The 21538-nt window shown below is 41.6% G+C and overlaps 1 pseudogene; it reads left to right on the top strand.

Annotated features, from left to right (window-relative positions):
- Nucleotides 1–18158, top strand: part of LOC132809091 (Ig heavy chain C region, membrane-bound form-like) — a 154426-nt pseudogene extending 136268 nt beyond the window's left edge.
- The last annotated feature ends 3380 nt before the right edge of the window (nucleotides 18159–21538 follow it).

Raw genomic sequence — 21538 nt, 5'->3', positions numbered from 1 at the left:
AGGAGGAGCGCCTCATCTTCCGCCTGGGAACCCTCCAACCACAAGGTATGAATTCAGATTTCTCCAGTTTCCTCATTTCCCCTCCCCCCACCTTGTCTCAGTCGGTTCCCTCAACTCAGCACCGCCCTCCTAACCTGCAATCCTCTTCCTGACCTCTCCGCCCCCACCCCACTCCGGCCTATCACCCTCACCTTGACCTCCTTCCACCTATCCCACCTCCATCGCCCCTCCCCCTAGTCCCTCCTCCCTACCATTTATCTTAGCCTGCTTGGCTACTCTCTCTTATTCCTGATGAAGGGCTTATGCTCGAAACGTCGAATTCTCTATTCCTGAGATGCTGCCTGGCCTGCTGTGCTTTGACCAGCAACACATTTGCGACTAAAACTGTACACGGTATTCTAAATGAAGCCGAACCAAGCCTTGTACAATTTTAACATTACTTGCCAGCTCTTATTCTCAAAACCCCGTCTGTTGAAGAAACGCATGCCATATGCCTTCTGGACCACTCTACCCACCTGTGCAGCAACCATCAGCGTCCAACGGATCTGAATTCCCAGATCTCTCTGCTCATCAACTTTCCCCAAGGCTATTCCGTTGACTGTATAATTCGGTCTAGATTTAGACTTTCCAAAATGCTCACCTCGCATTTGCCTGAAGGCTTAATGATGAGGAGATATGTACTCCTCAGAGACTATTGCCAGAAAAGGTACTGTCAACGGAAAATCATGTGAAATTAAAGAAGTACTCAATTATGTAAACTGAGGCTCGAGATTCCAGAGAATCATGGAGAATTTGTGTTAGAGTATTGGGCTACCTCTCAACTCCAGGAATGCAATTTGTCCTTGCAAATAATAAAGCAGATTCACTTGTCGGTTTGCTAGCTATTCAAGTTGAAAAGCCAGTGCAGATGCAGGTAACTGAAGAGGCAACTAGATATCCAGAGGCAAACTCATTATGCAACATCACAGCTAAAAGGGCTGGAGAATAATTGCTTAGTTATTTTAACTAGACGTGGACTACAAATAGAGTTCCAGTCAGGTCAAAGATCAACTTTTCATACCTAAACTCTACAAAGAGGTTATGGATTACTTGGGAATAAAGCAACTCAAATCCAGTGTGCACCAATCAGAATCGCAGGGAGGGCGAAAGACATGGAATAAAACACTAAATAACATGTAATGGACTTATGGTCATGATTATCCAGATGATTGGGAAAAGGAAGTACTGTTTGCCTTTTTTGAGATCTGAGATGTACCAAATAAAGTGACCAAATGCAATACATTTGAATTCATTTTGAGGCACGAAGTAAAAGAATATTAACATTGATTAAGGAAAAATTAAACATGCAGAATTTGGAAATCACCCATTTGGTTTATTGTCAATTTTTTTTTACAAAAAACGATTAAATAGAGCTAGAGAATTTGCGAGGCAGCATTTAAAACATATTACAGCATGCATTGAAACAGGAAGCGCATAACAAATCAGAAATTCGCAATTTTTAGATTAGATTAGATTAGACTTACAGTGTGGAAACAGGCCCTTCAGCCCAAAAAGTCCATACCGACCCGCCGAAGCGAAACCTACCCATGCCCCTACATTTACCACTTACCTAACACTAGGGGCAATTTAGCATGGCCAATTCACCTGACCCGCACATCTTTGGACTGTGGGAGGAAATTGGAGCACCCGGAGGAAACCCACGCTGACACGGGGAGAACGTGCAATCTCCACACAGTCAGTCGCCTGAGTTGGGAAATGAACCTGGGTCTCAGGCGCTGTGAGGCAGCAGTGCTAACCACTGTGCCACCGTGCCGCCCACATGCAATATGCAATGTTGCATATTGGGATAAGGTATTTCTGTCAATTCCTGGAACAAGTGATCCTTTAAAAGCAAAGTTAAGTCAACCTTATCAAATCGAGAGGGTATTGTGTGAAGTGAACAACTTGATGAAGACTCCAGACAGGATGAAATCCAACAGAGAGCGTCATGAGAATATGCTGATCTTGATCGGAAAGGAAAGCAAGAAGAGAAGGTATTAGTCATTCCAGCACAGGAATAACTAAGTTCATAGTTGAACAAAGTTCAAATAAAATTGGATAGTAAGGACGTGGTCCAAATGTGTGACAAATTATTAAGTTATCTTCCACAAGGAAATCGAAATGTCCTGAAAAAGGCATTGCTATCACATGGGGAGATATGTGGAAATAAATTAGGAAATACTAAGCTAAATGTGCATGGAAGATGATTCTGTTCCAATTAAGCAGCATTCTTATCAACATAACCCTCTAAAGTTGGCACAGCTTCAGCAGGAGATTGAGCACATGCTACAAGATGGCATAATCGTTGTCATTATCGTGGCTGGAGCTCACCTATAGTCATGTTGCCAAAGCCAGATGGTACCCAAGAGTTATGTGTGGACTATCGCAAAGTCAACGCTGTTACAAAGACTGATGCACATCCAATTCACATTTGTAGGACTTTGTCGAGATAGTGGGACATACGACTTACATTTTGCAGCTGAACTAGCTCAGAAGCGACTGTGCAAGTTCTTCTATTAAAGAGTGGAAAGGCAATTTCTGTTTTTGCAAAGGTAAGTGAACAATATCAGTTCGAAGTCATGCCATTTGGTGCGATAAAATTCTCCAGCCATTTCTCGGAGTCAGACTAATAAGGTAGTTTCCCGATTACCCAACTGTGTGGCATATATTGAAGACCTGGTGATTGGTTAGTCACTCATGGAAGGAACATTTACAGCATTTTTCAGACTTGTTTGATTGACATCGGGAAGCAGGCTCTGTGGTAAACCTAGCTAAAGTGAATTTGCCAAAGCCAATGTCACTTTCTTGGGCCGTGTTATTAGACGTGGACGAATGCACCCACGAGATGTGGCAACAAAAGTAAATGGGGAATTTCCCACACCGAGGAAGAGAAAAGTATTACTCCAGTTCCTGGGATTGATTGGATTTTACCAAGAAGTTTGTGCTGAACTTCAGCAGAATGGCTGCTGGACTCATCTATCTTGCTCCTTTCTAGCTCACAGGCCAATCACATTATCGCCAAGCTTCAAACTGTCAGAACACTACAATCTTGTGGAGGAATCTAGCGCTGACACTACTCATCTCTCGGGTTGTTTTCCAAACTCACTTGCTGGTTTGCAGTTCTTGGATCTATTCCCACGCGGCTTTTGAAACTCACCACTCTCTTGTAGCTTTCCATTCTCATTATTTTCCGGCTCACATACAGTTAGCCTGAAACACTGCTTTTGAGATTCTCAGACATCTCCCTCGTGTGGGAGTTTTGACATCTCAAAGAGTTTACGGCTCACCCCGTTTTTCAGCTGTCGCATCATGCTATTATTCAACTCTCAGATGTATATTATGTCGGACAACTTTCGATCTCTGAGATACCTACCCCTATCCTGCATGTACGCCTGCTATTTTCAGGATCTTACCACTCCCATTGTGTTTTCCAGAATTCAGATCATCTCCCACCTCGGGCTGTATAACAGAATACCTCCCTTTAAACACTCGCACTGTTTCAAGCTGTCGTCGCAGTCCCGAGTCCCTCTGGTTATCAGGTGTTAAGTTCCTCCCGCATCACAGTCTATCACAGCTCTCGAACCAATCTCCTTACAGGTACTACTGATTTCCAGCACTGCGGACTGTTTCCACTCTGTGTTTTGGATTAGAGACGCTTGAGGTCTGTAAAATTGGATATCAACAGTATTACTGGGAGATGGTACCGTTTAAAAGAGGCTTCAACAGTAAAGCTGAGTTTGTGTTTTAAAAATTCAAATATGCCAGAAAAACTCCATTTTTCACCCCAGCCGTTTTGATGCAGAGCTGCAAAACTAAGCTAGATCTGAAGAAGGGACACTGAACCTAAAATTTTACCTATTTTTCCTTTGCATAATTGCTGCCGTTTTCAGCTGATAAACGCCAGTGATTTGCTTTGCGTTTCAGATTTCGAGCAACCACAATTCTTTTATCGTTAGATGAACACGTTTGGGTTGACATGAATTCATCTAAGGACTCCAGAGCTTATTTTCATATTCTGGAAATCAGCTCGAAATGCTATCATTATGATGCATCAGCAGCACTTATGAAAATAGCTTTCATTAAACAGGATTCAAACCCTGGCCTCTGTGATGAAAAGGTCGAACCCAAACCGCTAAGCCACTGCGGGGTTCGACCTGCATTTCACGATGAGCATTTAGTTCTCTGCCGATTAAAAATCTGTCGACTGCATCCTTGTATGTACCTAATGATCCAGCCTCGACAGTCCTCTCCGGTAAGGAAAATCTCAGATTCAAGAATAGAATTAATTTGCCCTCAACTCTCTATGTAATGTGCAACTCTTATTCTGCCATCTGGTTGAAGACTGTAGCAGAAGGGGAGGAACAGTTTTGCACATCCAAACTTTTAAAGCCTTTGAGAATCTTGTGTGCTTCAGCAAATAGCGGGGTTCATTTAGTAAATGTGTGATAAACATTCCTCCCTCAAATGGGAATCAAGCTCAATCCTAACTGTCAAAACATCACCACGACCACCACGAAAAACAGAGATTACGTTTCTATTGTTTCCAAATGACATAACAGCATCTTTTGTTTCAGTAATCTGAAATTGAGCTTATTCTTGATAAACGCATTGGGAAAATTCATTTAATATTCGATGCAATACACAAATGTCATTTCTGTAAGAGAAGTAGAAAGAGACAAAATATCTTGCAGAATATCCTCTTCTGAATTTTTTCATTCAGATGAATAATGAAATGCGAAGGAAGGTTGAGTTGGTATAAGTATGTTCATGCACCCTCATGAAAGAGAATCTCATTAGTTTGTCCGAGTTCACAGGAGAAAGTGAGGACTGCAGATGCTGGAGTACCAGAGCTGAAAAATGTGGTGCTGGAAAATCACAGCAGGCCAGGCAGCATCCGAGGAGCAGAAGAATCGAAGTTTCAGGCATAAGCCCTTCTTCAGGAATGAGGATGGTGTGTCAAGCGGGCTGAGATAAAAGGTAGGGGGAGGGAATTTTTTGGAGGAGCGCTGGGAATACGATAGGTGGAAGGAGGTGCTGGTGAGGATGATAGGCAGGAGAGGCGGTGCGGGCAGAGAGGTCGGGAAGAAGATTGCAGGTCAGGAGGGCAGTGCTGAATCCGAAGGTTGGGAATGAGAAAAGGTGGGGGAGGGGAAATGACGAAGCTGGAGAAATTTGAGTTCATCCCGTGTGGTTGGAGGGTTTCTAGGTGGAAGAAGAGGTGTTCTTCCTCCAGGCGTCGTGTGGTTTGGGTCTGGCGATGGAGGAGGCCAAGGATCTGTATGTTATTGGAGGAGTAGGAGGGAGAGTTAAAGTGTTCAGCCACGGGGTGGTTGGGTTGGTTGGTGCAGGTGTCCCAGAGGTATTCCCTGAAGCGTTCCACAAGTAGGCGGCCTGTCTCCCCAGTATCGAGGAGGCCTACTTATATACTTGTGAAACGTTTCAGGGAACACCTCTGGGACACCGGCACCAACCAAACCAACCGTCCCGTGGCTGAACACTTTAACTCCCCCTCCCACTCCGTCAATGACATGCAGGTCCTTGGCCTCCTCCATCACCAGACCCTGACCACACAACGCCTGGAGGAAGAGCGCCTCATCTTCTGCCTAGGAATCCTCGAACCCCACGCGATGAATGTGGATTTCTCCAGAGTCCACATTTCCCCTCACCCCCCTTATCTCAGTCCCAACCCTCGAATTCAGCACCGTCCTCTTGACCTGCAATCTTCTTCCCGACCTCTCCGCCCCAATCCCTCTCCAGCTTATCATCCTCATTCTCTCTTCCTCCCGTCTGTCGTATTCCCAGCGCCCATCCCCAAATTCCCTCCCCCTACCTTTTATCTCAGCCCGCTTGGCACACAAGCCTCATTCCTGAAGAAGGGCTTATTCTGAAACGTCGATTCTGTTGCTCCTCGGAGGCTGCCTGGTCTGCTGTGTTTTTCCAGCACCACAGTTTTCAAATCGAGTTCACAGGAGAGCCGAATCCCCAGAAAACAAGGATCTCACAAATTGGATCATTATTATCCCATTCTATGATTTACATTTCCTGACTCTTCACGATTCACCGCAAATACAACAATTTAGAATGTTGGGTTCGATTTTGTCCTCCTGATTTTCGACATTTATTTCTGCAGGGAACTGAATCATGTCAAAAACCGTCAGGGTAGAATCGGTGTGATGTAAACCCGCGCTGAGAGACGCATCATCTTCACCTCTCGATACAGTTTGCCAGCTCTATTCAGAATGCAACGTCCTTCGGACATGACCACAGCCAGGCTACAGAAAAGCAAGGCAACAGACAGGTACTTCCGTGTCCGTGTTATGCCCCAAATAGTTCAGCAGTTCACCACAGTTGTTTACAGAGGTCCATAGCACAAAATGTACCCTTTGTCCCTCCAGCCAAAAGTAAACACCTGCCTATTTATTAAGTAAATCCAAATGAACTGTGGATGCTGGAAACCAACAAAAAGAAGAAATATCTCAAAAAACACAGCAGGTAATTTGAGCCAAAGTGTCAGTGGATTCGTAAGGCCAGCCTTGTCTTCTCTACCAGATTTGCAAATCAGATCTTCAAGGACCTGGCCTTCCGCTTTGTCTAACGTGGCATCACATCTCACATTGAAATATTTCTACAAACTTGTGAAGGTTTCGCCCTCGACAATACAGAGATGGAGAAAGATTCAGATTCCCATCATGTTAAGTGAAAACAACTCCCGCCTCTTCCCTGTCCCAAAGGGACAAAGCTATCCTATAACTGTCCTGATCCAACGGTAGTCAGTATGGTGAATTCCCAATAGACCTCTGAATAAATCTCCTCAACCATTCAGCCATCATGGGGTATTCTGTAATCAGATTGACTTCGATATCGAACACCAACTAAATTACAGTCATGAGAATAACGATATGAAACAAGTCACTGGCTGACACAAATTCGGTGGAGCTCGTTTTCAGATTTGCAGGCGCCACCGTTTGCACAAAATGAAGGTATTTTGCTGTTGAAATGTTTAAGGAGGTGTTGTGAATTTATTTGTGACTGCCTCGCTCGGGGATTATTTCAATGCCACTCTGAGGATTCGTGAGTGGGATATAATCTCCTTGTGTTTTTTTAGTCTGTTTTCGGTATATTGAGCGGCTTGGTCCGAGTTGGAAGGATCTTCTTTCTCAAGGATTGGCGGGAAGACAGTGACTGAAGCTATAGTCTCTGCTGACATAGGCAGTGGGACATTGGTGTGTGTGAGTGTGGAATCTTGACGCAATATTCATGTGCTCTGATCTCCCTCACTGTGCAACTGTTGGACAGTGAACCATTGAAAGGTCTGAGAAAGTCAACCACGTCACAGATTTATGTGGCATACTTGTCTCAGAAAACAGTGAGAGAACTGACATAATAATTCTTAATAATATCCCCAAAACATTCTCGCAGCTGCTGAGCAGGAGTTCCTCACTAGCTCTTATTTTCATATTGTCAATGCTTTCCACTCTGCATCTTCTAATATTGAATCCTGAAAATACAAATTTGGCTTTGAACGCCGTGCCTTTGTGATGCTTTAACTCAAACCCGTTTCTGAAGAAAAGGAAATAAGGGGAGAGGAGGAGGCTATTTGTGTCACAAGGCCATTCCGCCATTTAACATGATCACAGATGATTATCTACCACAAAGCAAACTTGCTGCACCATCTAAATATCCCTTAATATCCATAAATGTATCAACGTCTGACTTGAAACTACCTATCCCAGGTAGAGCTACCTCAAGCATTGCCATCCTCCGAGTGAAGAAATTCCTCCTTGCATCAGTGTTTAGAAGATGAGAGTGTACTGCACCTTTCAGAGAGTTAAAATAAACCGAACTACCTGATAGCACAAAGTGTTCTATGAAGAGATATAATGCATTTTTTTGTTCCAGCAGTCAGGGTAGCTGGTTGCCTGGAGACAAAACCAGACTCGAACTAGACCAACCAGTTTACATTTTACCTCCTCCCGCAAAAAAAATCTACAATTCAGTTTCAATTTAGTATATTGACAATCTTAAAGGTCAATGACGCAATCCAATTCTTTGGGGTATAAGACGGTGGAGGTTTGAACCATTGAGAGGAGAACTGCCAAACCATCAGCGTGTAGAGACTGCTTGAACAAAATAGCTATCTGAATAGTGTCTTTATTGATAAGTAACTTGTAAATCAGAATCCACAATTAGACAGGGAGGCAGAGAAGGAGCAAAAGCTGCTCCGTTTGAGGTAAGACGTTTGTTTTCTAAATCTTAATCGGTGGTTTTTACCGGACTAGTAATATAGAAGGGGAAGGTTCGAGATATGTTATAGGAAGGATTTGTTAATATGTGTTAGTTAATTATTCGCTGTAATACATTAAGAAATAAATTTGTAATTTTTACATCAAATAGTTCTTGGCCTCTCGAAGTTTCACAGAATACTGCAAGAGATAAATCTTTTCTGTGTTGCTGGTGTGAATTGGCAGGAGGCCTTACCCCATTCTGCAAGTTTGGTGACTGTTCGCTGAAATTTGAACGGTTTTGGGGATTTATTGTGGGATTTGAACAGTTTTGGTTTTGGATTTGTGATTTGAAATGGGCTAGACAAATTTGAATAGACTTATAGTACGAAAATTTCCAGCAGATTTAAACACTTACAGGCTAGTATCTTGGATCTTTAACTAAAATGTAAGCGAAACAATTTGTTTAATTCGCTTGACTTCTGATTGATTAAATTAAAAGTGACAGACATAGCTTTTAATATTGATAAAGCAGTTCTGCAATCTGAAGATGATTCAAAGCACGTTTTCCCTGTTTTTGAACGGTGCTTTAAGTGAGATCCTTGTTCATATTCAAATGTTCTTCAATTTTTTTAAAGTCTTTGTCGCAAGGAACTATATGGTACCGAGACAGAAATAGATAATTTAGCCAGTGAGTCTGCTCCACCATTCAGTCACAGCGAATATGTTCCTCAAACACATTCCTTGTCTTTTCCCCACAACCCTTGATCCTCTTCCTAATCAAGATGCTATCTATCCCTATCTCAAATACAGTTAGTCTCCCACCTATAATTTTACCTCCACCTTCAACTATCCATCACATTCTCCGCTACCTACCCCTCAGCCCCACCACCTTCCATTTATCTCTCAGACCTCTTGGCCCACAAGCCTGATGAAGGGTATCTAATCGAAACGTCGATTCTCTTGATCTTTAGATACTGCCTGACCAGCTGCACATTTACAGTACAACACTCTTCGACTCTGATCTCTAGCATCTGCAGCCCTCACTTGCTTACCATTCTTCACTTGTCCTAAACAGCCTTCTGCAGCCATTTGTTCCACATATTCAAGAAGCTCTCACTGAAGATTTTGTTGCTCATTTCAGCAGTAAATGATCGTTCCTTGAACCTGGTGTTGTGCCCTCAGGTCCAGCTCACCCTTGCTAGTGGACATATCTTCTCCATGCTATTTCCATGCAGTCATCTGTCAGTTTATAATTTTCAATTAACTCCATCCGTCATCCTCCTAAGCTCTGTCTATGCATGTTATCGTTATGAGGCATCAAACTGAAAAATAACACTTTATTCCTGGAATCAGTGCTGGGAACATTTGAAGTGTAGCATGATAGAGAATGTGCTGTTGTCAAATTTGCAAAACCACGGAGAAAGGCCAGTCGTAAAACAAAGACAAACAGTTTATGCAGAGATGTTAATGGTAAGTAATCAAAATGTTGGCAAATGCAGTGGGAGACTGTGAAATTGGTAGCTTTGGAAGGGAGAAAAATAATTATTTAAATGGCGAAAACCTTGACAAAGGGTTTGGAATATGACTAAGGAAAACTCACCGGAAATGTACAAAGTGATGGTGAGACAGCATCTTCAATATTGCGGGTAGTTTTGGTTCCTGAATATAAGGAAAAATATCATGTTATTTGAGGCAGTTCAGAGAAGGTGTGGAGTAATTGCCTTTTGAATAAAGACTAAAAAGTTGTGAGTCTGTTCAAAGGATATAAGAGGAGAGGGAGGTGATACAATGAAATATGAAGGATTCCTAAGATGCTTGACAGGGTCATAGAGTCATAGAGTCACAGATATGTACAACAGAGAAACAAACCATTCGTGAAACTCCTTCATGACTGGCAGATATTCAAATTTTGTCAAAGTTACTTGCACTTGGTGCATATATATCCATAGTTCAAATAAACACATCCTGGCATAGTCCTCATAATTTGTTTCCGTATACGTTTCAGTGCCCAGTATCCTTCCGAAATCAGGGAGACCAGAAATGCACACCGTATTACAGAAGTAGCATAACCAATGGCCTGTACAGCCACAATATATACTCCCAAATCCAATACTCAATGTTCTGACCAATAAAGGAAAACATTCCAAACGCGTTCACTCCCCGATCTATCTGTGACATAGCTTGCAATGAACTATAAAATTGCACTTCAAAGTCTCGTTGTTCAGCAACATGCACTGGGCCATTAACATTAGTTACTTAAGACCAACCCTACTTTACCTTTTCGAAATGCTGCACCTCACGTTTATCTAAATTAAATTCCATTTGCCAGCACTCGACCCATTAGCCCATCAGTTCTAGATCCCGTTTTTCACTGAGGTAACCTCCATCGCAGTCCACTATACATCCAACTGAAGTGCAACCTTCAAAGTTACGAAGTATACCTCGTATGACCGTATGAAAATCGTTTATTTAAATGATGGTAAGGAGTTAACACAGCATCGCTCTTTTTGGCACATCACTGTACACAGTCCTGCATTCTGAAAAGCATACCTCCAGCACCACCCTTTGTCTTCTCCTTTCGAGCTAGTTTTGTATCCAAATGGCCAGTTATCGCTGTATTTTGTGTGGTCCAGTCCACCATAAGCAACATTGATGAACGCCTTACTGAATTCTACATAGATCACGTCCACTATTCTGCTCTCATCAATTCTCTTCGTTACTTCTTAAAAGAAAAACAATCAACTTAATGAGACATGATTTCCAACGGGCAAAGACATGTTGACTATCACTCACCAGTTCTTGACGATCCAAATATGTGGAACTTCTATCCCTCAGGATTCCCTCCAAAAACTTGCTGGCCACCAATAGCAGGCTCACCGGTCTGAGGTTCCGTCACATTTCTGTACCACATTTCTGTAATAGTGCAACTGTTTTAGCAGGCCTCCAACCTCACCTATGGCTATTAATGTTATAAATTTCACAGCAAGGGACTTAGCCATCACTTCTCCTGCTTCCCACGGATTTCAACGATTCACGTGATCTAGTCTTGGGGATTAGCACACCTTTATGCATTTTAAGACATCTAGCACCTCCATCTTTGCAATGTAGATATTTGGTTCAATACGTCACTCTCTACTTCAACACATTCAATGTCATCTATTTCCTTCTCCACATTAATCAGTGATGCAAAATATTCGTTTAGTATACATCTCACCTCCTGAGTTCAACACATAGGTTGCCATTTTGATTTTTGAGGCCCTATTTTCTCTCCCTAGTTATCCTTTTGTTCTAAACATGCTGTAAAATCCATTTCAATTTTGATTTACCATATTGCGAAAGCTATCGCATGTCCTCTTTTAAGTCCAGATTTCACTGTTAAGTTTACACTTACTGCCGTTATACTTTTCTGAGGATTTGCACGATCTCTTGTCTATACCCGACATAATCATCCTTCTTCTTGTTGGCAAAACTTCAATTTATCATATCATTCAGCATTCTCCACTGAACTCGCCTTCCAACTTAGTATTGATATTCTGTCTCTGGACTCTCGTTATCTCATTTTTTTTGAAGTCTTCTCATTTTCCAGCCGTCGCTTTCTGTGAAATTCTCCTCCAATCAACTGTAGAATTTTCTTGCCTAGTCAGTTGAAAAAAGGCTTTTCTCTCAGTTAGAGATTTAAATTTTAGAAGTGGTCTATCCTTTTCCATCAATGTATTAAAACTAATATAATTACGGTCGGTGACACTGAAATGCTCCCACACTGCCACCACGCTCATTGCCCTGACTTATTTCCTAAGAGTAGGTCAATTGTTGTACCTTCTCTGGCAGGTACACTCACAGACAGTTTTCAGAAACTTTGCTTTTACACATGTAACAAATTCATCTCTATCTAAATCTCTACCACAATGGCATGCGCAGTCTATGCTTGGAAATTTAAAATCCCCTACCAGAACCACTCCATGAATGCTGACAGATGTTTCCCGTCATGTGAGGACCTGGTCTCGAGGGCACAATCTCAAAATTAAGCGGTGTTAATGTAAGACTGAGATGAGAAGGAATATCTCCATTCAAGTGGTTGTGAGTCTTTGCAATTCCTCGACACGAGAACACTGTGGCCCTTGTGCCTAGACAGTTTAAATTATTGGACAAACGTCTGGCAGATAGAGTACAATGTTAATAAATGAGAATTCACTTATGTCGTTAGGAGTCACAGTAAAATGATCTACTACTTGAATGGTAAGAAATTACAGCACCTTGGTCAGCAGAGAGACCTGAGCGCCCTTGTGCAGGAAACACCGAAACTGAAGCAACAGGTAATTAAGAAGGAAAATGGAACTTTTCTTTGCAAATGGAACGTTTTCCTTCATTGCCAGAAGCACTGAGTTTGAATGCAGACAGTTTATGTTGCAGTTGTAAAGGGTGCTGGAGCACTGCGTGCAGTTTTTATATTCTTACTTGGGAAAGGATGTCCTGGAACAAGAAATTGTGCACAGGAGTTTCACAAGGTTGATTCCGTAGCTGAGGGGCTTTACTTGAAAGTGGAAATATATTACAATGCAATTACATTCATTGCAATTTATAAAAAAAAGAGGGAGGATCGTTAGAAGCATACAAATTTATGAAGGGAATTTTAGGATAGAATTAGAGAGAAATTTCCGACGGGTCGGTGAAACCAGGGCACAGCCTCAAGTTAGGGGAAATAGATTTCGGACTTAATTGAGAAGTAATGGCTTAACCAAGAGGGTTGCGAATCGGATTCCATGCCCAATGAAGTAGTTGAGCTTTCCTCATTTTAAGTTTTAAAGATAATGTGGATGACCGTATGATTAGTAATGGAATTAAGGGTTATGTTGACACAGCAGGATAGTGGAACTAAAGTAATGGAAAGATCATAGGTATACCATTTAATAACGAAGGCAAATTGAATGTTGGCATTTATTGCTAAATGCACAGAATATAAATTTCAGAATGGATTTTTGAGACTGTGCACGATGTTTTTTGAGATTGAACCCGAAACATTGCTTTCTCTATCTGTACCCTGACTTGAGGAGGATACACGTACATTGGACGCACTTCAGAGGATATGCACAGGAGACTGATGCCACAGAAAATTGCCTCAATGAGATAGGCTAAGCGTGGCGTTTCGTGGAATAAGTGATTATCTCATAGATGGGTGCATTATATTAATAAGAATTTACAGAAAAGATGTTGAGAAGATTTTCCAAAATAGAAGCAGTATGAAATAGGAGTTTACACCTCCGAACAAAACTGAACAAATTGAATGCAGATTTGAGGAGAAATTCCTTCTATCAAAGGAAATGAGTCTCTGGAATTCACCACCAAAGAGTCTGGTAATTTTATAAATTTACGGAAAAGGTAGACAGACCTTGAATGAGAAAATGACACAAGTATAATAGAGAGCGGGAAGACAGTGGATTTCAGGGCGAGTTGAGACAAGCCTAGAATGTAATGGATGGCCGAGCAGGATTGAGGGGCAGAATGTCTTCAATTTGTTCGCAGATCCTATATTCTGTGTTATAATCTATTCAGGAGTTTCACATTTTTCTGATAGTATTGTACCTGTAAGTAAGCATGATATTCCAGCTGAGACTCAACGAGGGACTTCCACATATTGAAAATAAAATGCTTGCTCTTATTCTCCATGCCTTATACCAATTAACCAAGAAGGTGTATTGATTTATAAATCAGTCTCTCCATCTATTCTATCTGAGTGACATTTATCAACTATTCCCTTCATAAGCATTCCAAAGCGATGCATCATTCAAATATGTCTGTATTTGTGTCAAGTTTCGTCAATTTATTTTTAACCTTTCATCGCTGCTGTTTTTATTCGAGAATATGCCACACCAAATAGATAAATATTTTTGTTGACACGTGTGAATCGATCCTCTTTGAATGAAATAACATGGCAATGCAATGGGATCAAAATTAGATCGTCTTTTCGGAATAAAAAGGAAAGTGTCTTGGAAAGACATGCTCAAAAATCTTGAATGTGCAAGGATACATTAATACTCCGATTAGGAGCGCTAATGTGAAACTTCGCATTGATAGGGGGTTCACAGAAAAAGAAAAATGTAATCGCCATGATTCACCGTTCTTTCATTGCTCCTGAGCGTGAGTGTTGTTAAAATATTTTCGCAGCCCAACTGGATAACAATGCTGAGGATGTGGTAGTGAAGTAGATGATACGAGTAGCATGAGGTGTCTAAGATCAAATAAGAACAGTAAGTGCAAAGGTAATTAACACTGGACGATTGACATTTTAACAATGATGAAGATATTCGTGAGACACAGAATAAACAAGTATTTTGGTACATTTAGATGGCTAAATATGCAACACAAAATTAATGAATTAAAATGAAAAAATTGCTGCAAATGTAGTAAGGAATTACATTTTACACAACCTGAACCCTTTAATGCAAAGGGGTTTCAATTCCCAAAGAAGATTTTAATAACAATTAGTAATTTTCAAGAATTACTTGGCACTTGGGCATATCAAACCATTTCCCACAAAAAGAGCATTTTTTTGTAATCGATAGAACACACTTTTCCTGCTACCAGAAGTGTGTTCAGAGTAATATTTAGTATAAGGCAATTTCTCCCGAATTGAAATTAATTCATTTCTCAAAACATATTTGACATGCTCTTTAATTAACGCGTGTTGCATGTTTAGATTTCGATGCCTCCTTCTCAAAATGCCTTCATATGTTCAGAATTTTCTCTAACTGATCGATATGCCAATATTAAATAATAATAGAAAGTACTGCTGTCGATCAGCAAGCAGTGTGATTAGCTAATGTTTTCACCCAGATATGATTCTCTTTCAGAACAAAATGTTATTTTTCATGTTCTTCAAACGGAGCTACAATGCACCATAAAACGATAGCTTGTAAGAGTAGAACCAGTCCATTACATGCAAATCGATATTCTTTGAATAAAATGACATGGCAATTGAGTGGTATCAAAGTCCGAAGGGCCTGTCCCTGGGTTGTGCATTTTCTTGGTTCTTTGTTCTTTGTAACACCATTCTCCTCCCTTCTCTCCATAAATCTCGATCTCTTTCTGCATCTAGAGGCTCTATTTTGTTCTTTTTTAAGGGGGTATTGACGTGTCCTTGCACGTGTTGGGCCATTATAATCAATATACCGTAAAACTCTTCATCTCAGGACTATAGGTTTTAACGCCAGATTGTGTGCCTTTATGTTGAAACTCGTTTGTTCAAGTTGAAGGTAAGATTTGCTTTTCACAACCAAAGTCAGCATTAAACGTAATCTCTGTCTCCAGGCTACACGAACTGCAGAGTATCGAAAGAGATTTTTCATTGAAAAGTCAAAAATCATTCAGGATTTGCCTAATATGGAATGCCTGTGCCTGTTGAAAATGCAGGTGAATGAAACAACTCAAATGATAATGGTTAAGGGAGTGTGCAATGGCACAATTTGCACATATGCTGGTCAGCACGTACTCAGAGACACCTGGAGGGTAATCAGTGATGAAGATTCCAAAGTCATCGCAGTCACTCGAAGAGTTTGTACATGATTTTTCCAACAGCTTTTTTATGTTCTAGTTTAGTATCAACATCAGTCAATGAAAATAAGGGCTGTATATTTCTTTATTCTTCTTGATTTACATCGTTAATTCAGTAGTCACTAATTCCAGTCTTCAGAATTCTCATCCTTGTCAGTGGAAACGGTTTTATTTTGCAAGTGTAATGTGTTGGAATTATAAAACAGCTCCCCATTCCAAACCCTTACTTCCAACCGCAACGCCTGGTTCATTCCAAATAGATCGACGAAATGTCTGTATTTAACTTTTGTTAAATCCAAGGAGAGGAATACCAGTCTCTGGAATCTCTCCACAAAGCTAAAATATAAGATGGAGTAATGCGATGGGATATTGGAAAGTAGTGTTTGTTAGGACATTGAAAGGAACGTGACATAAATTGCAGTCAACTACTCCATGACTCTTTCCAAATCTGTGGGGACTGAAGTCAGAAAAACGTTGTCCTATTGATAACAAAGTGTCAATAAACATTTCACTTCTTTGACAAGCTGCAACATTCTCTCTGATGCTCTCAGCAGCATTCACTAAAGCAAGATTTTCAGAGGATTCTTGTCGCTGTGTCTCGAGAATTCAAACATCTCGACTTCCAGACAGTAAAAAAAGTCAGGTTCAGAAAAGGCACGGAAAACATATGAAGAGAGATTTCCCCAGTTGAAGAGGGACAGAATATTCAGGAGAGAATACTGGCATCAGAGTGTTCCAATGTCTCCCCAGTGAATGTCTCCGCGTTTAATGAGTTGAGTAAAACTGATTGAGGACCATGATTTGGAGATGTTGGTGTTGGATTGGGGTAGCGAAGTTAAAAATCACACAACAGTAGCTTGTAGTCCAATATATGTAATTTGAAGCACCAACTTTCAGAGCGCTGCTCCTTCTTCAAATGGTTATGGAGAAAAAATATTGTAAATCTTTGTGTGATTTTTAATTTTGATCGATGACCATCATCGTTCCAGGAACAGTAAGGTGAATTAACTCCTTGATAACCTGGTCACAGTCATTCTGCTTTACGACGACGAGGTAGACTCTCCTGACAGTTGTTAAAATAAAGCTGAGTAATCATCATTTACGCATTATAAGATGAGAATATTGTTAATACCAATCTCGAACTCCTTAACTTGTATCCAGTGATACAACCGTGTGTTTATCGATTAATATTTTGTTTTTATTGTTATGGAAGCCATTGTCTTGGCCGTGGCTTCCGTCCCAGTGAACAAATCATTTTTCTGAAGTGCTCCTCACCCTGCAGAAATATAGTACTTGGCATGTAGCTGCGAAAGGCTGTTTCACAACGGCCTACGCATAGGTGATTTCCATTCTCACTAGGAGGTAGTGCCAAAATGTAGTTTATCTCTTCAAGGCGCCGTGTATTGCTTGCTCACTCCTTCCATGCAGTGATGCTTGCTTGTTCAAGTGAGTATTTCCCAGTTAATTTGTTTCCGATGTACTGCCAATAGGTGCGGTTCCTCTAATAAAGGACATCTATCCTACACTTGCTATGGATCTCTGTAAACAATATGCTAGATGATACCTTGCATTCCTGTCCACTTGTGGAAGGTGTAGCATCAATTAAAACGGACTCGGAGAGCTGACTCCTGATTCGGTATCACCTCAGACCACACTGATACTTTATAATTAATTGTCAGGTTGTGTCTTAGCCCGGGACCTCTTTCCAGCAAAACGTTGTAACTTGCTGCTCTACTTCGCAGTTCTACCGTACCATAATTAGAAGGGAGGTTCTCCCCATGATATACTGTGAGATAAACTAGTTAATGTTCATGATCAGCTCCACGGACTTCCTTCAACAATTGTTCACAATGAGAAACATATCTTACACATAAAATTTTGAGCACGCCACATCCATGAATCTCAATTCTGATTCAAAAGTATAATTGAAACTGCCTAGAAAAAGTGACATAGCAGCAATAAGGCTAACAATAGCAAAACATATTTTGATTGATAAACAGTTCTCTACTTTATGCTGTGCCCTGATGGAAATTGAAAACACTTGAGGTGAGGGAAGGCTTTCTGAGGGTCGCATCAGTTGAACTTGTCATGTTCTGATCTGATGATCTGGCTGTAGGATTCGGAATCAAATATGCTAACATGGCATCACAACCCCAGGCGGGACCACGACTGGTCCACAAGATTAAGACAATGGAGCCAGCAGACTGTATTGAAGATATTTCTGAGGAACAGGCACTGGACTGCAACAATAAATGTGAGCTCTCTCCACAGCTGTCCTCAGCATTTCCAGAAAGTTATGTTTGTGTTTCTAAACCACAGTCCAGTTGTGAGAATGATTTGAAATGAGGCGCTGGATTAAGCGTACACAGGAAGTTCGAGAACATGAGACCAATCCATGTGTAACTGCTATACTTCCTTCACATCTTCTCTGTGGTTTCGTAAAATCGTATCTGACGTGAATGCTCCGTTATGTGTGCCTCTGTTTGTTATAGTATCCAACAAACCCTTACTTCAAAAGGCTGTGTATTCCTTTTCCAGTGTTTTTACTTGAAAGCCCATCTCTCGAGGATGAGTGAGAGAAATGTTCAGATTTGGCTGCCTAATTCTGGAGCATTGCCTCCTCAAACGACTGATCTTGATCGGAAGTCAATCTTTTTTTCTGTTGTTTCTATGCTGGAATTTACTCAGTTTTCATTAACTTGTTCAGAGAATTATACAAATATTTGCGATAACGTAAGAGAATAACACACACCATCGCAATAAAAAAAAATAACTGATATATTTTATTTGACTGTAATTTTGGTACAGCTGTAATACTCCCATACTCGAGTTATCTTTCACTTTAAATTTGTTTTCAAAATTCGGTTCGGACTATTTAAATTGATGCAAATAACATTATCCATTAATCACAACTGTCAATATAAATTAGCGGGGCAGACTGAATGGCCTTTTTTATTTGATGACACGGGGCGGCACGGTGGCTTCGTGGTTACCACTGCTGCGGCACAGTGCGAGGGATTCAGGTTAAATTCCAGCCTTGGGCGTTGGTCTGTCTGGAGTTTGCATGTTCTCCCCGTGCTTGCGTGGGTTCCCTCCGGCTGCTCCGGTTTACTCCCACAGTCCAAAGATGTGCAGGTCAGCAGAATTGTCCATGAAAAATTACTCGTAGTGTTCAGAGGTGTGTAGCTTAGATGAATTATTGATGCGTAAATGTCGAGTAATAGCATATGAGAACAGGTTTTGTTTCGATACTCTTCGGCGTGTCGGTGTAGACTTGTTGGGCTGAAGGGCCTGCTTCCACACTTTAGAGATTCCATGACATTACAGTTGCTTTTTTCAGATTTAAGATACCATTTTATAGCAATCTGTGGTGAAAAGTATTCCTAATCATCCAGACTGAGAATCTCTTCGTAGCCTCACTGAAACACCAAAATTGTTTGACGAGTAACCACTATGCCTGCACTGACTCTCCTAATGAATACTTGCTGGAGAAATTCAATCCAATAATTCAGAAACTACAAAGAGGATGGTGGTGAAATTGGCAAGTGATTTATTCAACATAGCAATATCGTGGAAGAGAAATTGTCCAGGTTGTCACAGAAGTCGTTGTCTACACAGATAGCCAGAATGCTCTTGCCCGAATGGAAGGTGCAGGCAGATTTTATTGAGGTATAGCACAAAGGTAATAATTGGAAAGTAGTTACAGTACAATGCTTAAAATTATAAAGAGAATAAAACATGAAAAAATCTAAATGGACATTAATCAAACGTCATTGGTAATTGACACACGAGATTCCAGCCATCCCTGTGAGTAGGTGAGAAAATCGTCTAGAGTAGTCTTTGTTGTGTTTCCCGGCCACGTGAGCATGTGTAATTGTCCCTTCTCCTGGCATCCAGGTCCGTCCATTGTGTTCCTCCTGAGAGCAAAGTCTTCTAGGGCCTCTCAGGCTCCTTTTTGGTTTTAGGGTATGAGTTTCAATGGGAAATGAGCCTGACACTTATGGATTGGATCAGCCGTGCTAATCGGGCATGGAACCCACGGTGAAGTCTGTTTGGGAAGTGCATTCTGTGGTCTGAGAAGTAGCTTTGCCATGTCTGGTTTCTATGAAAGCCGATTTGGCTCTGACTGGGGCATTCTGGGTGGGTTCTATATCCGTTCGCAGGCTTGATCTCCGTGTTTCGCAGGCATGATTCTGTGTTTGTTATGTGGTCATTTTTTTAGGGCGGGATCACAATTCGCTCTCCCACAATTCCTCCTTTTTGTTACTAATGGAGAGAAAAGGTGGCAATGTGGCCAGATCCTGGGGTTTGGGGCATTCAGGTGGTGAGCGTTCAGTGTCAGAGTTGTAGTTGTTGTTGTCTGAATCTGACAGATTGGAGGCTGTGTCGGTTTTGGGATGTCATTCAAGTGCTGAAAAATGTGTTGCTGGAAAAGCATAGCAGGTCAGGCAGCACCAAAGGAGCGGGGGAATCGACGTTTCGGGCATAAGCCCTTCTTCAGGAATCAGTCCTGAAGAAGGGCTTATGCCTGAAACGTCGATTCTCCTGCTCCTTTGATGCTTCCTGACCTGCTGCGCTTTTCCAGCAACACATTTTCCAGCTCTGATCTCCAGCATCTGCAGTCCTCACTTTCTCCATGTTATTCCAGTGGCCTTGTCCTAGCGAGGTTGTGAGGGGTCGTGGGTAACAATGCTGCACACAACCGGAACCAACATATACAGAGGACTATGATCAGAACTACGATATCTTCAAGAACGGTATTAAGGCATATCAGTCTCTGCAGCAGGACATGTAATTCAGCAGCAGCCTGTCAGATGAAGTGCGCCAGGTCCATTATATTTCGCTGGGGTCCACACCTATGAGGGCCCACTTGCCCCGTTTTTTGATCAGCAAGTTGTCCAGGGTCTTTCTATTTTGTGGATCCACAGTTAGATTGGCGACACACTCTGCTTTCAGCTGGGGAATGACTTCAACTGTGACAATTGCTATCTTCTCCAACGTGGTGGCCAGCTGATGTGCCTCGATGTCCAGCTGCAGCATTGCGTAAGTGGGCATAAATATGAACATCACCTCGTCTAGCGCAGTGAGGACGCGTTTCCTGAAGGTAATAAGCTTCTCGAAGTGAGAAGGGCTGAGAGTGGTAAATGAATGGTACCACTTCCCGGATGAAACAGCTGCCAGTACATGACAGTGGCAGCCAAGGTTATGCCTTTAGAATGAAGACTAAATAAGTGCCATTGTGTGTTTTTAGATGGGTGGATTAGTGTTCCTGTTCATATGCTGTTGAAAGTAGAATTGTGTGCAGACTTGATGGGGACAAATAAATTTAGGATGCTGCAAACTATTACCGACTGGTGATCTGCGGGGATCAGGAGAAGTGCGTTAGCACAATGGCTCTAACCAGTCTCCCATGTGGAGAGAACAAAGAACAAAGAAGATTTACAGCCAAGGAACAGGCCCTTCTGTCCTCCAACCCCAGCCGATCAAAGTCCTGTCTAAACCTGTCACCCAATTCCTAAGCATATTTTTCCCTCTGCTCCCCACCTACTCATGCATCTGCCCAGAATCTACCGTGCTTGCTTCTAATACCTCTGATGACAATGCGTTCGAGGCACCCACCACCCTCTGTGCAAAGTACTTGCTGCGTTAATCCCCCTTAAACTTTTCACCTCTCACCATGAAAGCGTGATCTCTCGTTATTTAATCCTTCACCCTTGGGAAAAACA

Source organism: Hemiscyllium ocellatum, unplaced genomic scaffold, assembly GCF_020745735.1.
Source record: "Hemiscyllium ocellatum isolate sHemOce1 unplaced genomic scaffold, sHemOce1.pat.X.cur. R1, whole genome shotgun sequence".
NCBI classification, from domain to species: domain Eukaryota; kingdom Metazoa; phylum Chordata; class Chondrichthyes; order Orectolobiformes; family Hemiscylliidae; genus Hemiscyllium; species Hemiscyllium ocellatum.
Note: the sequence above shows the minus strand (reverse complement) of the source record. Positions and strands in the feature narration are given on the sequence as shown.